This window comes from Filicampus tigris, chromosome 14 (genome assembly GCF_054856515.1).
Source record: "Filicampus tigris isolate MCC_2025a chromosome 14, RoL_Ftig_1.0, whole genome shotgun sequence".
In the NCBI taxonomy this organism is placed as follows: Eukaryota; Metazoa; Chordata; class Actinopteri; order Syngnathiformes; family Syngnathidae; genus Filicampus; species Filicampus tigris.
In genome coordinates, this window is record NC_141230.1 from 4,073,502 (window position 1) to 4,082,256 (window position 8,755).

Sequence of the window (8,755 nt, forward strand, 5' to 3'; positions counted from 1 at the left end):
TGTCTGAATGGGCCGTCTGATTGGTGTAGTGACCGCCGTCGTAGGGTCGTAACCCGTCTGTAAGCGTCTGGGGGGCGGTTTACGCATGTTGAATCAGCGTCGCGAGTCATGACATTTGGTCAATCTGATTGGCTGTTAGCTAGCAAATCAGCGCTAGGAGCACAACGGGAAGTGACAAATGCGGATAAACAGTGAGCACTCCTTTGCTGCCTTAATCTTCTTACAAGTACAAGAGCGAGGGTTGACAAGAACGGGTTTACTTCGCGTAGGAATTCATCGTGAGCGAAGAATATAACTGCATGCATTGTTTACATTTTTATAATCCGGCCCCGGCCAACAGCTTTCCGGTTGGATTTTTCTAACAATGAGAAATAGTGACTACCGCCGCCAATGGTATGGAAGGGTATTACATCTCCCGCATGCGCAGAAGGTACTTTAATGGTCAGCGTCGCTGTCTGTCGTTGCGGTCTGCTTTGCCGGCGTGACGTGCCGACAGCCGGCCGGACGCCACAGGGGGTAAGCGTCTGTCACTGTTGGCCAACGTCGGTTTGGTCTATCTAGGCCTATAGAGTACAGCATACGGTACAGTCACTCACAGAAATGATTAATGGCAGAGTTAAGTTTTATGCATTTACATCTATTTGATTTTATTCAAAAACAGATATTTTCAAAATATATGCATTACATTTAATTATAACCTGCGTAATTTAATCAATTTTCAAATGTATTGAATTTAATCAGATACTTACTAACATCATTTAAATAATCAAGGTAGTAAAACAAACACGATTATGTTATTTAAAATTTAAGTGATTGGTTTTCATAGACGTTATGAGGTGTGAAAGAACCGGAACCGGAAACGATGCTCAACACTTACCGCCATCAGGCCCTTGTGGGTATATACAGTCGTCCATGTGATGGTAAGTAATCTGAGACATCCTATGTATAATTACTCCAAAATGTGTCCTAATTGTGCGCTTTATTTCACATCGTGTCAATATCAATTTATTTATGCTCAAATCTTCGCAGTTTGACATGATTTTAGGCAGTTTTATCTTGGTCACGTCGCGTGAGCGCCGGCCTCCGCTAGGTGCTAGTATCATAGTTAAGATAGCCATTTTACAATCTCGCCAGCCCCCGCTAGCATATCTAACAAGTTAGCCATTTCACAATACGGCGCCCGCTAGCTCATAGCTAACGTGAATGATTGATTTTCACGTACTAAAACTGAGCTGTTCAACGGGAATACTAAGTAAGTGTTCAAGAATCAATTTGAGTCAAAAATCTGGACTGTAATAGGGTTAGCTCGTGTTACCTGAATGACTGCTTTATAGAGTACTATATTTAAATACTGTAATCATTTTGATTACAAAACTGAATGTTAGATGCCTCTTTTATTCTCACTTCAATTCTTTTTTTCCCCAGATACCCAACTCTTGGAGTATTTTTCTCATTCTCCTCACGTACAGTTTTCTCACCTCCATGTGGCAACATAGATGTTGTAAGTATGGGTTAAAAGATGTACATATCAAAATGTAGCACAGTTCAAATGTAGTTCATATTAATTCACAATTCATGTAATGTTTAAATGGTTCAAATATGTTGCTTAATTGTTTAGAGTAAGCATGTTAAAGGCATATGTTATTTGATTTACGATACAAAAAACTCAGGCAGACTATGTCTGATCTCAAACAAGGTTGGAAGTGTCCATTTTTCAGGTATTGCAGTACATTATGCACTTTGAAAAGGAGGTGGATTTTTTTAGTGCCTTTTTTTTGGAACATCATGTAAATTGTTAAACTAATAAACTCAATCTGAAAGGCAGCTTGTTATACAAATAACCTAATCGATTTGTTATTCTTTGTCTTCGTCCACAGGTGCTGTGTGAATGTGGTCTTGCAAATTGTGTGACCGTTTATTATCATCCAGGTAGGAGTTATTAAAACATTGTAGGCTGAGGCATTTCCACGGTAGCCTGACAGGCCAATATCCATATGTCTAGGCTGTCCTTGCACATTCACAAGCATATATACAGTGCCTTAAAGAAATATCTTCAAATTAACAGTTGGCCAAAGGATGAGCTGCTTATATTTTGGTGGTCAAGATTAGGGACATCCAGCCCATCGTTCTGTTCTGTTTATATCCCAGGACACTGAATCCAGAGAGGCTGAGGCAGACATCAGGGAGAAGACCATGGGCATCTACACAGTCCGGGCAGAGGGTTATGGTCCTGATGGACGCTTTGCTGACGTTGGTGTTGTGCTGGAAGGTGTGGAAGTTCTCCACAACCTGCAGAGTGTCAGCCATGTATGCGTGATGCTATATGGACTGATATATGCACTCAACTTGAGGTATTCAAAAAACCTTAAGCGTACATTCGAGGTGTACCAGAAACTTAGAATGGACCTGGACTCAGCAAACCTTTCTCCAAAAGTACAAGCACTGAAAATCAAATTGCTCCAGTGATTTGGTTGGCAATAAGCACACACACAGCTGGTTCCTGATTTTTCTTTCGTGCTTGTTTTTCGCAGACAGAAGTTAAATGATCTCTTAGTTCTTGTTGGGTGCCTCAGGGAAATTTGTGAATATTCACTAAATCACGGCTTGGTCTTAATTGTCCATGAAAAATAATGTTATCTAATTCATGATGAACAAAATATTAACTTTTTACTGCTGAAAATGTGTACATTAGTAAAGGATCTCTTTAATGTTAATACATTGGTTCAATCAACAAGGTGGTCTGATTGTTCTAATGCATCATTATGATTGTAGTGAATGTAAAAGAATGACATAAATGTGATGTATTTTGATTAATTTGGTTTATTACAAAAGCATAAATACAATCTACTTCAAACAAATATATGCTATTTGTTTTGTATAGGTTACCTGATTATTATGCAATTCCATCAATATACTTTATGTGTTTTAAATAAATACTCTCATTATTATTTATTTAAAGTAATTATACTTTTTTCATACTAAATACATAAAATTGAGGATTATGCATTTCAAATAAATAAACATTATCACACTAATGAATATATATCACATAAGGTTTATTTGGTAAGTTTGTGTTGTAAAATTATCTAAAAAAAATAAATGGGAATTTGTCATGTAATAAAATTACATAAATCTTACAAGTTAGGCTTAAATATTTAACGATTTTGTCAAAAATATGTAACTCACCCTTTAAAAGTGGATGATAGTGACTAACATTAATTGAAGCACAAGAAAATCAGTTTCTCACATTGTCTGTTTTCTGTCAATATGACAACAAAAACAAAAATAATCAGTTTAAAAATGTTTCAATGAAAAAAAGAGCTGCGAATGTCAACTGAATAAGAACAGTAAAGGATTGGATTGACAAACATTGAAACAGTTTGATATTCCCGCAAACCCTACAAAATCATTTTTGAGCATGTGATTTGTTTCAACCGAAGACGGTGACGAACTCAAAGGTTCAGAGTTTAAAATTGTAATTAATTACAAAGTGCTAAATGTTGTTCCCTGAACTGTATTATTAAAAGAATTCATGATGGTAGCAAACATTCAGATCGTTTGTGTTCTCACAAGCATGAAAAAATCTTTTTGATTTGTTGAAATATATTTAGTCGTAAAAGCACTTGATAGTATAACCTCAATTGCCTCATTAAATGAAGAGTTTGTATTGAAGATCTTAAGATAACGTCGTTTTTTTCTCAAGTGCTACAAAATCTTTTTGGAAACTGTGTTATGTTCTCTCAGATTTGTGTTTGTTGTGTTTTGTTTGTTTGTTTGTTCTCTCACGTGGACAAACTCAAAGAAGATTGGTTGTGAAAAATGTCTTTGATTAAAAAATACCGGATAATGTTACCTGAATTGTCTTATTTGAATAATGGATTGAAGCGGCTCACATTTATATTGATTATTATTCCGGCGTGCTCTACAAAATATTTTTGTAACATTCGGTGTGTTCTCCTGGGACAATGGCAAACCGAAAGGTTATTGGTTTAAAAGTGTAGTTCATAGTTTAACAAAAGAAAAACAATCGTTAAATAAATCCCGTCTGATGTCAACAACAAAAGTCTCAGTTAGTATTATTCACATAGATTTGTTGTTTCTGTCACCGAAGGGTTTCTGATTGTTGCCACTACCTAGTGAAACAAAGTACTGTAGTATTTTGACTTGCATGAACATAACGTTAATGAAAGTGCAACGGTGCTAGGTCCTCAAAAGGCAATCATGGAGAATATTTGAACATACACATTATTAAAAAGCTATGACTGTAATTGTCTAGGACAGCCTTTGACACGGCCTAATATCCAAAGCCAAATGGTGCAAACAAGATTGAGCTAAATTTCCAAATACTTTGCCGTTGATTCAATTTGAGACGTGTTGCGACAAGTCCGCGTCGAATGTTTAATGTCTTTAAGACAGGTCGGTGGTACAAGGCTTTCAGGTTTACCTAATGAGAGCCAAATGAAAGAGAAAGAGGGATCAAACCAGCCGCGATCCCCACGACGGTGGACTCTTGTTGGCCGAGTCATTATCGCTGTGATCTTAACAACATTTTGACTGTCTGCTGCTCTCCGGAGGGTTCCTCTCACCTCAGGAGACAAACAAATGCAACGCTAGTGTGGGCTTTGTCACATGCAAATGAGCAATGCTGAACTTTCATTTTCTCCTCTCAACCATTTGCTTGTTGTTGTTGTCTTTGTGAATGTATATTTTCATTTGGTGTTGTGGAGGATTTGTGCTGCTTATTAAAGGTTAATCAGGCTTCTCCGCGGGCACCCCCATGGACGTTGCCTGGGCTCGATCGGGTCTTCTCGAGGTTGTGGCAATTTGATTGACTTTCACCTCCATTTTTCCGTCTTGCCTTCCCTTTTCTTGACAGTGAAGGGACCTTTCTGGTCAGTAAACGTATTGACGGCCAGTCGGTTAGCACTCAACACGTCAATGTGCTGTTCGCTCTTGTCATGTTGGTTTGTGTTTATGTGTCATTGATTGAACCCAGGTGTTTGCCAGCAATATAATAGATTGATGTATTATTTGCTGTCCATAACTAGTTAAACCTTGCTTGAGTGCTACTTAATATCTATCCAACATTTTGTTATTCTATGATGAGTTGCTAGTAATTAAGAGTGTATGTTCAAAATCATGAGAATGATTTCTTCTCAGCCATCTAACTTTTTTTTTTTTTACAGTCGTTAAACCTTGCTGCCAAATATCTCTATTGCATTTTATTTTGTAGAGACTTAAAGATTTATTTGATAAATCAACAAGCAATCGATTATCAAATTAATCTGTAATTACTTTTGATAACCGATTAATCGTTTGGACATCTTTAACGTTGTTTAAATCCTCTGAATTTCAGCATATCAACAGCACATTTTCTTAGATTTCTGTAGTGCTCCATGAAAGCAGACATCTTTGCTTATCTTTGTGTTTACTCAAAGTGAAACATTTGCAAACATCTGCTTTAATTTGGAAAACAATGGTCAATACTTCTAGATGTTTTTACATGTTACAGACCAAATCAGTAACTGAATCACAATTAATATGTTTGTGTGCTTCTTTACTGCTAATTTGCCGTAGTGTCCTGTTTCTGAATAACGGGAAATACATTAAAACAATCAAGCGTAGGAAAAAAAAAATGTAGAAATGGCTGTTGAAAAATATCCAACAGATGAAATCTTGTTTGTGCCGCCAAAATGGATGCACTTGAATAACTTGCTCCCATTGTTCAAGATGTAGTAATAGTTCAATAATTTGCAGGTAATAAACAGCTTCATTTTGAAAATTGTGAACTAGCTTTCCTTCCGGAATTCCCACAGATAATGTCCTGCTCTATAAATTAGGCTTGACTGCCACTTCTTCTTTGAATGACTTGGTCTTATATTTGATTATTTTGTATTATTCTACTGAGTTACACCTATTTTTTACAGGCACAAAGATGTAACAGGGCTTTGCTACCGGCAATCCAAAAGGTGTCCAAAAATCGTATTCCCTACCTATAATTTGTTTAATCTTGCACGAATGCTCACTAAAATCTACTTTATTCTATCTCTTATATTTTGTCATTTAGAGATACTCCAAAGAGTTGCAATTAATATTTCTGCCCATTAAGCTTTTTTTTTTTTTTTTTTTCAAGTGTTGCATCTTTAAAGCGTATTCACACTTTGCTTTTTTTTTTTTTTACACGGTTTCTGTTAATGAGAATGACAAGACAAATTAACACTAATGTGAAGTCTGTGCACCTTTACCTACCGCGCTAGCCCACACTTAGCAGAGCTGCAGTGCAACTTGAGTGGCTGTTAAGCCACCAAATTAGGTCAGTACTTGATCATAAATTTGAACTAATGTGAAGTGATCTAAGGAAAATGTAGCTGTAATTTTTAGAAAAAGATAAGCACAGGAATCCTCCAGCCACATCAGCTTTATCTCTCCGTCCAAATGTGCGAACCATCATCGAAACAACCCGAACCAGTTTATTGAACCCCTTGGAGAACAATAAAACACACACACAATGAGCACACTGATGATGAGCTGCTCACAGCCACAGCTCACGACCAGACACTCACAAACACACATCCACACGCCCCCCCCACACACACACAAACACTCACCATAACTTGAGCCAACCAGCTAACCTCACTCCAGCTCGCCACAAACCAACCCACGAAGCCACGCCTCTTAGAGGCACACGTCTAAGCCGCGCACTACAATACATACAGTATTATACATACTTTATATTTTATGCTTACAATATTGCAAATACATTTTACAAAGTGTTCAAAAAACTGTTTTACAAACTGAAATAAAGTCTCTTCATCAAGTGTTTTTTCACCTATCATTGAATGAATTCCCCGCGATGAGCAGGGTTTCACTGCATGTCAAACTTTAATATTCCACGTCATAGACAGAAATGCGATGCTAGCAGCTATTAGTGCACATTTTGTTCACTGTAACAAAGACTTGATAGCGCAGGTAAAACTGTAGGACATGGACTTACTTGGCATAATGTGATGGATAGGGATGTGTTTACACGTGTGTAAACAATGTCAGTGTATCACGCGCGTATCAGCGTGCTGTCAGCTTGATGAATATATTTTTGAGGGATCCGCATTCATTTTGCCACTTATGAATATAAACATGACTCCAGAAAAAAAAATGGTTCTTTAAGTGCTTCAATCTGACATGTCTCCTTTTTTCTCTTCGGCTCTCGTGCAAAGGAGGCGTTGATGGGGTATGGGCATCACGGCGCCCAGGAGTTCCAGGGGTGTTGCTTCAGTTTACTTCCCACCTTCAGTCTCCTGAGTGGGGGTGGGGCTTCGTTTGCCCTCCCCATGGGGGTCGAGGATCTCCTGTCCTACAGACGCTTGACAAATAAATCAGACAATTTGTTGAGAGCTGCTTACCGTGGCTGCAATTCCATGAAAATAAGGACTGCTAGCCTATATTTTCACGTCTAGTAAGGCACTTTAAACAGATCGAATGACAAATTCTCTCCAGTGTTGCATGTTTGTAAGGTGTCACTGCAAACTGTTGATGAAAGACACTCCTATAGGAGGTCTGGTTTTTTTTTGTGTTTTTTTTGGGGGGTAAGAGGCCCTTCTCTACCCCTTCCCATCCTACCTCGCCCCAGCCACTGTTTAATGGACAAGGCACCGAAAAGACGAAGGGTGGATTTAAGCGGCAGAGTCTTTGGGGAGTCCGGGTCCTAATCAGGTGGCGAGGTGCCCCAAGGTAAGAGCAGGAGCGGCGAGCATTTATGGCATGTTAGCACACGTCTGAGGGTGGAGTGGACATACAGACAGATGAGTTCATCAGTGGAAGGATTATGGCGCTCCCATGCTGATCGGTAACTACCACCCGGCCCTCGGCGTGTCCTCGTGCGCAGTGGCCGCTCATTAACACCAGAGTAATGGTTGATCCACAAACGGGCCTCGTTAAAGAAGCCTTTAAGCACCTATGAGTGAGACGACCTCAGTCGAGGAGGATGCGTTTTCATAGGCGACCCTGTCAATCAATATGGATTTTTAATGATGACTGTTCTTACAAGGATGTTCCATTCATCTTTTGTTTGAATGCATACATTGAAGTCACATCCTGGTCTTGTCTCTTTTTAATGGGTGGAAATTGTTTTTGAAAATCCTATACACAGTAAATGTCATTTTCTTCTGCTTACACAGCAAAAATGGACTAAAAACAAGAAAAATCAGCAGTGAAATGAGGAATATATCGCTTAATTTAAGCAAAATAAGGTGACAATTAGGGCTGTTCGATTTTGCCTAATAAGAAAATCCCGATTATTTTCTCTCAAACCTGATTTTACGATTACGATTTCTTTGTAAAATAAAATATAATGAAAACTGACGTATTTAGAATGTCTTTTATTTAAACTTAATTTTTCTTTCTTTGAACTCAAAATGGCAGTCAATTTAACTTAATGCACACAGAACAATCCATAGGGATTAATAGCATTTTACTTACACAATAGATTTCAGATCTGTTCTTAATTAAACCTATAATGAAAGAAGAAAGTGCATATACCATCTGAAACGGAATCATCAACATGAGAGAAGGTAGACAGTCAAGTCTGTAAACCAAACAGTCTGTCAGCAAGGGATTTTGCCAACCAGCTAGTGACTAGCCTGCTGTCTTTCTCCCTGGTCTTACTAAACATAAATCAATGATTAGTGCAAAACTGTCACTCAATATTACAATGCACTGTCAAGCTTAAGTACTGATGCATAGTCCGGCTGGACCAGAG

General features: G+C 38.1%; 1 long non-coding RNA gene across 1 annotated transcript; it reads left to right on the forward strand.

Moving 5' to 3' along the window:
* Positions 1-878: 878 nt before the first annotated feature.
* On the forward strand, positions 879-3,852 carry LOC147136083 (uncharacterized). The gene is made up of 4 exons (XR_015089599.1): positions 879-920; positions 1,426-1,501; positions 1,878-1,929; positions 2,149-3,852. It is a non-coding gene; the product is annotated as an uncharacterized LOC147136083 (long non-coding RNA).
* The last annotated feature ends 4,903 nt before the right edge of the window (positions 3,853-8,755 follow it).